Source organism: Lissotriton vulgaris, chromosome 3_1 (assembly GCF_964263255.1).
Source record: "Lissotriton vulgaris chromosome 3_1, aLisVul1.2, whole genome shotgun sequence".
Classification (NCBI taxonomy): Eukaryota; Metazoa; Chordata; class Amphibia; order Caudata; family Salamandridae; genus Lissotriton; species Lissotriton vulgaris.
The window spans coordinates 1,806,808,748-1,806,824,153 of record NC_141689.1 but is presented as its reverse complement, the minus strand read 5'-3'; the positions used below and the strand labels follow the sequence as shown (position 1 = coordinate 1,806,824,153).

The window sequence follows — 15,406 nt, the reverse complement described above, 5'->3', positions numbered from 1 at the left end:
CTCAATAACGGGTCTGGGGTTGCTTATGTACCTGTCTGAGGGGTGTGTAGCCTGGCAGTTGAGGCAAACTGTTGCTATTGGAGCAGGATCAAGATTTGTGTGCACAAGCCTAGCCTCTGCCTAGAGTGGCATAATGGGTGAAAAACAAGTAACTGGAAGGCAACCTGAGTGATTACTAAAGTCTGAGATCAATTTAGGCATTCATTCTGCTATTGGATTGTGAGGGACTTGCAGAATATGAGGAAAAATTAAGGGAGCTGGGGCAACTAAGAATGACATAATATTTCTGCAGAAATAATGTCATCTGGAGCCTTAGCTGTTCCTGCAATTTGAAAAATCTGCAGCACCAGCCCTGCCATCTCAGTGTGGTGGTCGCCCTAGTGTGGGGGGGATTCAATTCAAATACAAACTGATCTGGCACGAATGTCTTCCATAATCTGGGCAGGAAAAGGGGACGCCATAATCATAAAAAAATGACCAACTTAAAAATTAAAATAATAGAGGGAACTCTCCCTTAATGATCAGAAATACCTACCTCCACCCGACACTCACGTGGAAGCAGGTGTCTGTGATCTCATTGCTGGATTGTTTCGAGAATCTCAGGGCTGAATATCATGCAGCTCCTCTGCTGATTGGAGGGGATTTTAATTCAAACTTACTCGGAAATAACAACCACTAGGAATAGAAAAAAAAGAGGGAGGATGAATATGGGGGCATTCTGCAAGCGATCACTCAGGACCAGAAGCAGGACGAATTTGATGCATACCTGTCAAATGTCCTAGATGTGAAGAAGCTGGGATCCTCATCTACTGATTTCATACCATTATCCAGAATCCCAGAGCAGGTCGACTGGACCTTTTTACCTGTCTTGGAACGTGGAGGGAAAATCTCTCATTAATCTAATCAAATTAATTTTACAACTCAATTAATTTTCGTACTGAAAGGATCACTGACTACTGGATAAAAGTTAAAAGATTTATTACAAAGCCAAAAACGATTGGTTGTACAGACATCTCACTAAAAGGTTCAAAAGATAGACTGGCACTAATACAAACATAATTCTACGCAAGAGCCTCAGACGACTCAAGATTAAGATTAACACTAACTCAAGAACCATCAGGCAAGCGATGATAGTTCCCACATGGATTTTAGAATGCATTTACAGAAAGAAAAAGATTCTTTGGTTAGCCTGTCCCTACACTAACTCTAAGGTGACATCCCTACTTAACATTTCACCTAAGCAAAATAAAGGTGTCAGCAGTGGTGTCTTCCAAAGAAGTACACTCACTTTTCTTAAGCAGCTTCAGCTACCGAGCTTGTTCTAAGATGCTCCTTTCTACACATAACTCTGCCTCAAGTTCACAAACTACCTACATCTTGTCTTTCCCAAGACCCCACTCTCTGACTCTGACCTACTCTTCAGGCTGGCTAAGCCCGTCTGCCTCTCCTCCCTCGGGTGCCCACCCTAATACAAAACCCCAAGAACAGTTGACACGCCTTCAGGTAAGCCCCGTTGGCAGGTGCGGATCTCCGGATTTTTCCAGCATGGCACCTCTCCACCAACGTCCGTTGTAGTGTCCTTGGGTCCCAGACACCTTCGCCGCTAAATGTTGCACTCCCAAATTCCTTGGCTGTCCTCTGCGCTCGCACCTACCATCGTAACTCCTTACACAATGGCTCTTTCTACCTAACAAGCTACTCGACCTTGCACCCGCAAAGGAAATGCATGAGAACAGCTCCAAGCACATTCAAAGTTACATTTCAATATTTGCTGAAGACAGCCTTTCCCCAAGAGAAATCATTTTTTCTTCGACTAAAGCTAACTAAAATAAATTCAACTAGGCCTCTACTGGCTTCAGCATGTAACAGGCCCCTGCACGTTTAAATGCATTACCAACATAACGTGAGCATTAAATTTCATCATTTAAACACTATTTATAATGCAAGCAATACATTTTCCATACTAAAAGCCTATGTTAGTTCACTCATTAATAAACGCATCTTTATTTCAATGAAGCATATCTCTATTAATGCGACATTTCACATGGAATTGCATTTCTATGTTAAACAGCATCATGATTTCTTTAAAGCACTACCTTGTCAGCAATTAATGAACACCTTACTACATGTTACACTAATTCTTAGCCTTAATGTTACATTTCTAAACTAAATTAGTGTGTCCTCTAAATATGCGGGTGCTGACTACTCGTAAATATGGTGAACCCCTACACTATTTCAAGTGACATGGCGCTCTCTCAGATGCCCTTGGAATGCATTGCATTAATGGTAGAGTAACATCAGATTGCCTAGCGGCATACACTCCTTTAGATCTGAAACCCAGGGTTACCTATGGTCCTCATTTGTACATTTCCATAATATAGATAGATTCCAGATAACTCTGATAATCACAAGCAATCATGCAGTAATTGCATGCAAGATCATCACACCTCTGGAAAGGCACCGAGCAATAAAGATGATGGGCTGCCAAGAAGATTGTACCCCATTACAAAGAATAAACTGGTCGATAGAGCAGTCCCAAATAAATAAAATAAAATAAAGCATAAACACAATAGAAAGGCCTCACGAAAAAAGAGGGAAAAGGAAGTAATAACATGTTAGGTCACTTGGATCACACTACAAGACAACCTAGCAGAATGCCCCAAAAGAAGATATGGAATGGAACACAACGGAGTGCCTTAAAAGAAAACGTTTAAGATAGGAGTTAAATAAAGCCCTCCACTGCCTCAAGTGCAAAAAACTGGTTGTAAAGGGCATGCAAGAAAAAAATGAAAATATTAAGGCATGCATACAGAAGACTGCTAAGGGAGGATAAACGGAAGGCTGAGGAAATGACTTGGGTCAAACTTCACGCTGCCCTCAAGAAAAAAAGACTCAAAGAAATTCTGGGGGCTAGTTAACAAGCCACCCAAACCCCAAATGTCTGTAACATCTTGGCGAAGCAACTGTAGGACCATATAAAGAAGCTTTATTGTTTGACAGCTGATTTAAACTGCAGGTTCTACAAGCAAGAAGCATGGCCTGCAGAACATGACAGCCTATTCATCGAGACCACCACGGGATACCAATTGGGGATACAAAGCTCCGACAAACTTGATATTTTGGATGGTCTATCTGGGTAGGGGGGAAAGTCCATCTCAAGGATATCCCTTAATATCATTCCATGGACGCCCACAAGAAAGGTTGAAACAGCCCTAAGGAAAATGAGAACCACTGGGACACCAGGCTCCAATGGCCTCCTGGTAGCCCTACACAAATCTGATCTGTGCCTTTGGAAGCCCATCCTAATCCTGCTCTTTTCAAAACTATATTTTATGGCTACAATTCCCGAAAGTTGTAGGGTCTCAAATCTGGTACCCATATATATAACAAGCATTTACAATGCAATGGTTTTGCCGTTGTTAAAGTTAGAGCTATTGGCATTACTCTTGACATTTTTTTTATTTATGTTTTTTTTAACATAAATAAATGGCATTGTCATTTACAATAGCAGGGCAGGGCACAGGGAAGGGGGGCGAGGAGAGACGAAGGAGAGCTGCGGGCTCTTGTTGTAATGCTTGCATGGATGAGTTGGTGGATGCATGCATGGGTGCATGCATGAATGGGGGTATGGATGGGTGTATGGATAGATGCATGGATGGGTGGATGGATAGATGCATATATACAGCCAATCCCTCAACAATTTATGCAATCCACCAACCCATCCAACCAACAACCCATCCATGCATCCACCCATACATCCATACATCATGCATACATCCATTCATCATGCATCCATCCACCCACTGTGTCTCACTCCGACCCCTCTAAATATAACTTATTTCTTCGGTATATAGAGATGACTGTATTCACTAGTATATGCAGTAGTGTGTGGTGGACTTAGTTGGAGTGTTTGCTTCCTGCACACTCACACACTGCCCCTACACATTCACACACTGCTCACCCTGCACACTCACACTGTTCACCCTGCACACTCACAAAATGTGCACCCTGCACACTCACACACTGCAGTCACTGTCACTCTGCAGTCACTGTTACTCTGCAGTCACACTCACTCTGCAGTCAGTCTGCACTCACTGTCACTCTGCACTCACTGTCACTCTGCACTCTCACTGTCACTCTCGCACTTACTCTGCACTCACTGTCACTCTCGCACTCACTCTGCACTCACTGTCACTCTCGCACTCACTCTGCACACACTCATTCTGCACTCAGTCTGCACTCACAGGCACTCGCACTCACTCTGCACTCACTGTCACTCTGCACTCACTCTGCACTCACTGTCACTGCACTCACTGTCATTCTGCACTCACTCTGCACACACTCACTCTGCATCCAGTCTGCACTCACACTCACTCTGCACTCACTGTCACTCGCACTCACTCTGCACTCACTGTCACTCTGCACTCACTCTGCACTCACTGTCACTCTGCACTCACTGTCACTCTGCACTCACTTTGCACTCACTATCACTCTGCACTCACTCTGCACTCACTGTCACTCTGCACTCTCACTGTCACTCTCGCACTCACTCTGCACTCACTGTCACTCTGCACTCTGCACTCACTTTCACTCTGCACTCACTCTGCACTCACTGTCACTCTGCACTCACTGTCACTCTGCACTCACCGTCACTCTCACTCTGCACTCACTGTCACTCTGCACTCACTTTGCACTCACTGTCACTCTGAACTCACTCTGCACTCACTGTCACTCTGAACTCACTCTGCACTCACTGTCACTCTGCACTCTCACTGTCACTCTCGAACTCACTCTGCACTCACTGTCACTCTCGCACTCACTCTCCACTCACTGTCGCTCTCACACTCACTCTCCACTCACTGTCGCTCTCGCACTCACTCTACATACACTCACTCCGCACTCACTCTGCACTCACTGTCGCTCTCGCACCCCCTCGGGTTAGGCTGTTCCCCCTCTTCTCTCTGGGGTCACCTGCGGGGAGCCCTCGGTTCCATCTGATCCTCCTCAGCTTCCATTCAGTGCGAGTGGGCGCGCGCTGAGTAGCCATGAGACTTCCTGTATCGAGCGCTTGTTCAGCTGGCCCGGTGGCCTAATGGATAAGGCATCAGCCTCCGGAGCTGGGGATTGTGAGTTCAAGTCCCACCTGGGTCGCATCGGGATATTTTTATATCCTGGAGAAAATAAGAAACTAGCAAGATCACAATATTAAAAAACATAATGTTCAACGTCTCCGAGTGTCCGTCTTTGATATATGAACGTCGTGATTTTTTAATTCCGTGTAAAGGGGCTGCCTAGTGGCACCTACCACAGACTGGATGGGCGCGTGTGTGTCTAACTGGCGACCTGCTGAAATGGACAGAAGACATAGTGTCAATATCGGCCCACTCACTCGCCCGCTCCCAGCAACATGCATGTCGCAGAAATAAACAGACAGTACAACTTGTTGTTGGGAAAAAGTAGCTGCAGGTTTATTAGCATATACACATGCCAACAAGGTGGGTTATCTTACAGACGATCCAAAGGCAAGCCGCCCCTCGCGACCTACCACCTGATGGGCCAGTTTGCAACGTGACCTTAGCCAAACGTTGCTTAGCGGTTATGGGAGGAGATAGCCCCTCCCATTATCCGGTGAACCATTGGTCCACCCTCTTGCTCACCCCCCCCCCCACGAGGGGCGAAGCGTTCAAGCAACCCCCGATTGTACAGTTTTCCAACCGCCCGTAGGATAGCGGGGCGCCATCGCACCCCCAGGGTCCACCGCACAGACTACCTGGGGATATTAGGCCTCAGCATCCTTTGTGCTCCTGAAGAGGGTACTCCCGGGTACCTTTCCGCCTCTGGATCGCCCTGTAACTCCGCCTGCAACACAAATGAGACAAGATTAGAAAACATTACCCCCCCACCCTGAGAATGCCAGGTATGCGGTAGGGAGGGAAACGGCGTCAGGGTGAGGGGATGGCGGCCAGAGAGGCTGCTAGGTGGGCGGGGGAGGAATATATACTCTCCCCCGCCCCCAACGGCCGGATGTGACGCTCGGGACCCTCCTAGCCTAAAAGAGCTGGGCTGCCCCCGTGTGCCATCCTGTGACACTTATGTGTGTCCCCTGCGGGGACGTGTCGGACGGCCCGTCTAGTGTCAATATCGGCCCACTCACTCGTCCACTCCCAACAACATGCATGTCGCAGAAATAAACAGACAAGACAACTTGTTGTTGGGAAAAAGTAGCTGCAGGTTTATTAGCATATACACATGTCAACAAGGTGGGTTATCTTACAGACGATCCAAAGGCAAGCCGCCCCTCGCGACCTACCACCTGATGGGCCAGTTTGCAACGTGACCTTAGCCAAACGTTGCTTAGCGGTTATGGGAGGAGATAGCCCCTCCCATTATCCGGTGAACCATTGGTCCACCCTCTTGCTCACGCCCCCCCCCCTACGAGGGGCGGAGCGTTCAAGCAACCCCCGGTTGTACAGGTTTCCAACCGCCCGTAGGATAGCGGGGCACCGTCGCACCCCCAGGGTCCACCGCACAGACTACCTGGGGATATTAGGCCTCAGCATCCTTTGTGCTCCTGAAGAGGGTACTCCCGGGTACCTTTCCGCCTCTGGATCGCCCTGTAACTCCGCCACAGCCCTGGGTGTGGCGACCGTCGCAGCCAGGGCCCCCCACCAAGGCCGGCATTCCTCCTAGCTGTTCCTACTTGCTTACTAGGGTCTCTTCCCACTTCCGGACCGCTGACATCAAAAGTCCAGCCACACCAAGTGAGTTTGGCTTGTAGCAAACATGTAAAAGGCCAAACCTCTGCTCAAAATATTTCCGCATGGTGCAGCAAACCTCGTGTGGCCAAATTCCCCTTGTGTTCCTCCTCTAAGGTGCATGCTAGCCCCAGAGCCCAGACAAATAAACAATACTTCTCCAAAGCTCTCCGGCGACCCAGCATGGTGTCACAGCAAGGTGGAGTGAAAGAGTGTGTTCCCTGTGGATAGGTACTGAAAACCTCCATGAAGGGCCGACTGGTGCAGTCTACCCTGCTTGCTGACCCAGTGACCGGACACAGAAACCCGGTCCCTGCTAACAACCCGTGTGAGCCTTGATACTTCCACCAGGCCGGTGTCGGGCTATCAGGTTTTGTGACACCTGCTTTGCTGAGATCCCTTTGGGGGATCCGCTGTGACCCATATGTGTCCTTGCAAGTACTGCGTCATGCACTAGGCCCCTAATGCACATCTCCGTCCCACAAGGACATCTGAGAGCCTGATGCCCCTTCGCATCTTAGGTTAATGGCATAGGGCCCCGCACCCCCAGTCAGTGTGTGTGACCTGCATTACTAGAAAGTGACCAGAAAATGTGAGTGGCTGGTCCTGTCCTGTCGAGGCTTGTAACTGGCCGTTCCCACCTAGTAGTGACTGTCGTGCCATGGGAAGAGAGACATGAGCACGGGTGTCCCAGAGTACCGGCCGATAGGAGGGTGAACTACCAGAATGCAACTTGACCCATCATCGGCAGTGGGAACGCCAACGAGTCAAACTGACTGACTTGGCAGATCTCGAGGATCAACTCCTTGTCCATTCCTGCCCCCATCACATAATACATTAGTTGGGCAGCCCACCGCTGGTCGCAAGCTTCTCCATCCAGCGTATGAGGCCAGTGAGAGATTTGCACAGGCAACCTCCCTTATAACACTGTGTAGGGATCTCCTCATGTTAGACACTTGTGCAAGTCGCCCCCCTGTGCCTGGCCTGCGTTGTACCATAGGAAGCTTAAACAAGCAGCCTATACAACTGTCTGTGCATCCTGTGGCACTATGGAACTAAAACATCCTCATCTTACTACCTGGTAAGTGACACTGCCAAAGGAAACCAGCCTATCTTCCCTGAAAACAACTAAATAGATACTGTCTGGGTGAAAAGCTTACCCAAGCACCTAGCCAAGGGCCCTCCACTGCGAGTCAACCCCCGATGAGGAACGTATACTGAGGAAATTCCTGTCCCTTGCGGACCCTACACCAAAAGACAGCTAAAGCGATCGCCTACATGGGCTACCCAGCTTGCACATGCGCAGGTGCTGAGAAGTGCTTGGTGATAGGCCACTAAGACAAAGCCTCCCTATTCTTACTTAGAAAAGGAGCGCTACCAAACCACAAGTCCAACTCAGTGTATAGTCTATGCTTCAAAGTGCATGAGAAAACTAAGCCACAGTAATAGCTATCTTGCATAGCCAAAACAAGAAAAGGCCGCCCCCCCATCCATATCTACCAAGGTGTCAACTGCTAAGTGTGACATTCCCATCAATACAGTGCACTATGAGTGACAAAAAAGGACCAGAATAACACTGTTGTGCCAGCAATTGAACCATGGAGCTGAGTAAGCCCCAAATCAGGTATAGGTATGAAGAGAGACGCCTCGACTTTGAGCACGCCAACCCAGTGTAATATCAGAAAGACGCCGACCAAGCCTAAGTCTCTTGGAGGAGTTTGGAAGAGTCACCGAAAATATCCATGACTCTATAGTGAGTTGCTGCGAAATGTGTAGCAAACATGTATCCATCCCCGGATAATGTACGGAAACACATTCTGAAAGAATGAGTAAGCCCGGGCACTGTCAGTAACTCTTCCCATAGAGGGCGTGCAAGCGCCGGACTGTATCAAATACAAAGCTTATCCAACAGGGGCCCCCAACTTGTATTCTAACCAGGACACCGATCATACAACCGCGTGTGTGTTGTGTAGCGCTTGCACTCCTGACCTGGATAGGGAAATAAAAGAAACGAGTCCACTGAGGCACCACCGCCCCCTATGCGATGTGGGTAAAGATGCCGTTCACCCTGCCTGACCCTGGTGACTGCAGCCCCTAGATGCCCTTGCCTGCCAGACACAGCAGTTAGCATTTCCATCAGCCTTGCAGAGGCTCCAGATCGAGTAAAACGTGCATCACTGTTCTGGCAGGCACCCGGACACCCTTCCCCTTCTGTACAAGTGGTAAGGAGATCTGTCGCTTGTTCCTTAAAAAGTGCATACGCATAATCCGCTGTATAATGATATCAGGGAGGCAGTTACTCAAAGATAAATTGCCACTTGTATACATGTAATTAACCCTTAGTACAAGTCAAAAGGTACTATACCCCCAACGTTGTGAGGCTCCCTGGTGCCCTTGGGCCAAAATTGTGTGCTATCCGGTGGCTGTAACTAAAAAGTCTGATTCAAGTAACAGGATGCCCGGATAGAGACTTGTGTTTCCACTTTGTAGCACAGCAGCAGCTCATAATATACTGTAAATAAATCCTCGTTACTTCACTACCTAAGTTTTGCATGGACAACAGCTGAAAAGAATCTCAGCAATTTGAAAACCCGATTGGTTGGCCATCAACACGTCACCCCTTAGCCTATTTGTAAACATTCACGAATACCTAAAGAAGGCCACACCAGGAGCTAAGCAAGCTGGGGGAGTATATCGGGACCGCCTGAAGAAGTACACCGGCTGGTTATTCTGTTCCTAGCGGTGCACCAGAAAACCAACCAGCCCACTGAGCCAAAGTGTCTGCTGGAAAGCAGTAGTGGGACATTAAGCCCTATATTCATTATCCTGGGCAACTTAACCGCCTAGAGGTATGAACCCGACAGTACATATAAGGCCTGGAGTTAATCTGCCCTAGTGCAACCTAGTGACTGGCTCCCTGCTGGCATCCCCAAGTTACAGGTAGAAGAGCCCTGCTGTCTGTGCGAACCTTCTATGGTGCAGTATAACCCCTTTCTCTGTGTTTGGCACTGTCACATGCACACGTCACCTTTTTCTTGTAACAGTTTGCTACCTCTTACATGGTTTTTCCTTTCATTACTTGCACAAGCTCCAGCATTGCCTACATAGCGTATGTTCCTGAGTTTGAGAGTCTGCCTTGGATTGCAGTACGTTACTTCTACTTTATCCGCGGTCGCGGTTAGCGCGCTACGTGTGGACCAAGAACAGTTAAATGATGTGATATGTGTAATTGTAAAATTGCATTCTCCATATGAGCTGCTCCCCAAAGCGTCACCCCAGCACTCTCCTCGCCGACACGAGCACAGGACAGTGATGGTGCGGCAGCTTGCAACACCCTTAAAACCATGGGAGATAAGGATGTGTCCCGGAACACCGATGCCCAATGTGGGAACTGTTATGCAAGTGTATTAGAGAAAGACTATGCACAAAATTCGCTGGAAAGTGTTATCCAGGAGGCACATACTCCCAGAAAGTTCCCGTTGACCAAAAGTGAAATGCTTGGTCTGAATAAGGAAGAGAAAAACATAGTAAAATCTCCCCCCTGTAAATACAAAATCATGTTGCAAACAAAGTTGCAAAGGCCAAGGAAGCCGTCCCAGTGAGCTCCTGTTGTAGGCAGTCTGTTATTTACTAATAAATACCCTTCTACCTGCGATGGTGCTCAAAGTGCACGTGCCCATCGCTGTACTCTTGGCCTGCCTGACCCTGCCGATAGCGTACCTCCAGCGCCTGATGCAGAAGTGTAGTGTCTGAAACTACGGCAATTAATCACAAGCTTAGTCTGACAATGACCATTGCCCTTGGATTGTGTGGAAAAGTGTCACTTAACTTTTCCTTTACCATACTTCCCAGTAACACTTCCTCCTCCCAGGCCTCGAAACTGACCTCACCGTACTCCTCTTACAGAGGAACCTCCTAATATAATTCATGTCCTCTATTATCTGACGGCAGGTCTGTGAAATATAACATTCTATTCTACTTGCTATGGAAGTGTCCTCCCGGAGAGTTCTTGTGCCAGTTATGAAGTATTATCCTTCTCTCTGTGATTGGTACCCACAAGTAGCAAGCACAACTCACTTCTCTCTTGTACCACACTATTACTACATCCTACATTGTGCTTGGTACTGGTACCTGCACAACTGCCACCATTGCCTCCATTTATTGCAGAGTTCTACCTCTACTTGTACATAGTACGCATTTGAAGCTTGCACACATGACGCCTCTCCGCTTGTAATGCACCGTTTGCTACCTCTTGAAATGTTTGAACAGAGACGAAAATGTCCACGGGGCCCGTCCATGGGCGAACAAATAACTCTGCAACTCACTCAAAGAAGGAAAAGCTCCATATCATCGCCGTAGTTGGTCACTAAATCCCCCCCCCCCCAAGCTCACTCCCCGTGCTGTGATTACAAATATTGCCTATTCCTGGAGGTGGCTTTGACATCAACACCCTTAGAAGCACGGGTACTAACAGGTTGGGACCCTGTTGGGAGGTGGATCTGTGGTGTGAGGTCCCACCTGGGCCCCCATTAGTGGATACGGAATGGACAAAACATCCTGTCCGGTGACCTGCCATTAGAAAGTACTTGTAATAAGTGGGCACCTGACGTATGTGTAACTTTCCCATGCCTTAAATGTCGTCAAAAGGAAGTTAAACCATCTCAATTATGGACCATTGGGGTATTCACGTGGTATGCTCGCAATGGACCCTCATGCCCCACCGTGATTACCCAACACACAGGATACCTTACTAAGCCCACCACGGTGATAATTGGAGTACCCCGACGTGACCAACTCAGACGGAGGAGTGATCGCTGCATCAAGAGATGCATGACACTTGCCTGCAACACAAAGGAACCTAGAGACAATCACTACCTTCCGTGCACGTGGCGACCACTCTTCGATCCCCGCTCGGTGTCAGTGGCTACCAACCAAAGCCCCGCTGGCGCTGCATGTGCGCTGCTGGGGAAGCAGCATCGACGCGCGTCTCACCAGCAGATCAGCACTCCCCCACACACGCAACAATGGGCAGGGCAGTGGGAACACGGGAGATGCATCTAGCCACGCCACTCAACCACCCTCTCTACAAAAGGCTAGCCTCGCCCCGCGATGGCCAAACTCCGATCACACTGGATCGGTTAAAATGCCTAAAACAGTAGTCAGAGAATAGAGGGGAGCGGGACACAAATGACTAGACCCCATCGACAGCTGAGCAGAGAAGGCCAGCGGGGGGAACCCTCGCAGGCCTGGCAGTCGATGGAATGAGACGGTACCGCTGGCCGCGCGCATCCTCCGTAGGTGCGGTGCGGACCCTGTCGCCCCCTGGACCTGGCACGAACCCCAACTAAGCGTGTCGAAAGATGATATGAACCACTTTTCTGATCCACGCGGAGAAGGTTCAAAATTGACCGCAACACCCCTATAAAATCATTCGCCCGTGAGGAAATCAACAATAGCAGAACAATGGGCCGCCGTGTTGCCAGTTATAGCTACACAGCGCGGAAAAACCGAACTCACACCGGCAAAGAGCCTGCTGCTTGCTCTGTGTAGGGCGCCGATCAGGGCCGCATAGATATGCAAGCTCCCCCACCGCTCAGAATCCGCGCCCATGGAGTTGAGGGAACCGACAGGATGAGAGAGCTTCCCTGGCGCTCGGTGTACATGAGAGCCCGAGTGGGGGAGGTGGGACGCTGGGGGTGAGCGGGGGGGGGGGGACTGCCCTGGAACCTGTTCGAATTCACAGATATAATCGGGGAAGATTAAAGTACCTACAAATGTTTGGCCAATTGGATCGCATATAAGAACCATACCCAGCGACATGATGAATACAATGGTCAATCAAAGAAAGTTGTAATAATAAAATCATCGCTGCCCGTGCTACACGCCAGAACACCATCGGGCCGTGCCCGGAGCGCGCGAGTTTGTTTAAAGAAGCGAACAATCTCCTGGATGTGTATGAAAGCCGAGAAGCGGCTGCCTAGTGCCCATGCCGCCATTGGCCTCTCTGCTGAGAGCCGCACGAAACGGCTCATACTGATAGCAGGATAAGGGGATGTCAGTGAAACCGACATTTACGCATTACAGCATGCGAAATATACCCATACCGGCCCACACTCTAGCCGCCCTAATCAATATTAGTCGCAATGATTGATTCGAACCACACCAATGTAGTCCTCAACTCTTGACACAACGCGCAATACAAACTTCGCTTTCACAGCCCCAAGAGGCCAGTGAAGCAATCATTCCATCCATGAAGTTCCCGCGCACGGTCATCAGGCCGAAAGTCTACAAGTCTGCCAAACGCTGCAGACATTAGTAACTAAAATTGATGACCCTAAAACGTGACGTCTGAAAGCAGTAATAACTACACAGACAGTTCCTTAAAAAACTAAACGACACCACCCCGTCAGGAGGGATAGGAGTAGGCTGGGCTCGGCGGAGGACCGGCTGGATCGCGCTAGCTTAAGAAAGCGTATAAGAAAATAAGTAATTACTCGCCAGGGAGGTCGTAGGAAAAATGTGACCAACGCGGTAACACTACAGATGGACCGACGTTAATTCTTCACAGAGGTCGTGCATCGTGAGGCTGTTGTGGGGGTACCTTGGCCACGCACGTGCTGGGCCCATCACACAGGCCCTCCCCCCACCGCCAGACCGCATGGTCCAGCAAGCGGCCGAGCTGAGACCCCTGAACCGCCTATCGTGAACCGAAGTGATGGCCGCCCACCACCTCCTGTAGTTACTCTCGGACTCACCACACTTGTGAGCCTGCACAAGATCCGGGGAACTCCTAAACCCCCCCTCTTAGGCATCACCAACTCAGCGATGGCCGGACATCGCCCTCCCACACGTCCAAGGCCTCTACGCGGAATCCAGCATCAGTGCACACATTAATCCATACGCGGGCCCACACAAACGACCCCACATGCCCCCGCAATTGCCGAGGCCGTGCACCGTAAGGCATCAGCCTCCGGAGCTGGGGATTGTGAGTTCAAGTCCCACCTGGGTCGCATCGGGATATTTTTATATCCTGGAGAAAATAAGAAACTAGCAAGATCACAATATTAAAAAACATAATGTTCAACGAAATGTCTCCTAGTGTCCGTCTTTGATATATGAACGTCGTGATTTTTTAATTCTGTGTAAAGGGGCTGCCTAGTGGCACCTACCACAGACTGGATGGGCGTGTGTGTGTCTAACTGGCGACCTGCTGAAATGGACAGAAGACATTATTTCCCAGCAGAAGACCCAGCCGCGGCGAAAAAAGAGTGGGTTCCGCACCCACTGCTCTTCCTCTCTACTGCTTGCGGGCTCCATCACTCTTTTCTAGATCTTTATTTTCCGTGCTCTTTTGTTTGAACTCCTGAAGATGAAAGGAAGAGGCAAGAGCCAGCCAGGCTGTGATGCTAATCTGAGTACGCCACTCGGCCCCGCACGGCTCGGTTGTCTACATGGGGGCATAACGGATAACGTCATTACTATGTGGGTTCTGCACACAGAATCAAACCCTTACTTCCTTATCAGACCCGACGACAGACTCTTTCAACTTACTTTCGTTACATGGGGGCATAACGGATAACGTCATTACTATGTGGGTTCTGCACACAGAATCAAACCCTTACTTCCTTATCAGACCCGATGACAGACTCTTTCAACTTACTTTCGTTCCGTTTTAGCAACACGGCTTGGTTTTCAAATTATACTGGGGCAGGGTCAAGACAGCACGAGAAGCGGAAACCACGACCTCCCGGCCTGTTTCCAATCCCGGACCAGATTCGGGGGCTTTGACGAGAAGAGGCTTTCGGCTGACGTAGCCAAAAGCCAAAAATTCTCGGGAACGCCCCCGAATCTGGTCCGAGATTGATGGACAGAGCCCTCTCCCAATGGCTAGCCTCCATTTATGGAGCTAGCCAATGGGAGGAGGGGGCGGATACCCGACCCCACACAGATCATAACGTTTTTTGGCGCATGCGCTCTACGTGTGCATCGCCAGTCAAAACCTAAAAAGGAAAGTAGAGCTTCACCCCCAAGCCACAGAATGATTGCACTATGGGATGTGGAAGGAAAGGGCTATGCAAGGTTACTGTATGAAGAACTGAAAACCAGGCCCAAAGAGAAGAAACTGATCCCATAGCTTGAGACTGGTTTCCAAAGGCACAGTCACTTTGAGGATAATCTTCTGACTTTAACCTGTCTAATTGACACAGCAATGCGTTCCAAGACTTAACCACTAAATGTGGCATTTTTTGACTTTTCAAATGCTTTCGATAACATCCCAAGAGGCAAGCTATGGGAAAACTAAAGAAGTGGCAGATACCATTGCACCTCCTGATGCAACAGAATCGCTATATAGTAACACGTGGGTAAGAGTCACATTATCAACTAACTGAACAACTTCAGAGAAAATCTACGCTATTAAAGGACTAAAACAGGGCTGCATCCTCGCCTCCTTGCTCGTTTATCTGCATGAGGCAGAATTGGAAAGTCATCTAGTAGTCCCAAGGATCTGCCCGCCCTACCTGATGGAGCAGAAAATACACATTTTGGAATATGCAGATGACATGGTGGGTCTTGGCAACACCCAAATTGGCCTTCGGAGATCGCTGGATGCACTCGACCAATACTGTGCAACAAACAATATTACCATCAGC

General features: G+C 49.0%; 1 protein-coding gene and 1 non-coding gene across 2 annotated transcripts in view; both read left to right on the top strand.

The window, feature by feature from the left end:
• The window catches only part of LOC147728473 (uncharacterized), a 508,290-nt gene that overhangs the window by 278,438 nt on the left and 214,446 nt on the right, over positions 1–15,406 (top strand). The window lies entirely within an intron of this gene.
• TRNAR-CCG (transfer RNA arginine (anticodon CCG)) lies at positions 5,079–5,151 on the top strand. Its single transcript has one exon. It is a non-coding gene; the product is annotated as a tRNA-Arg (tRNA).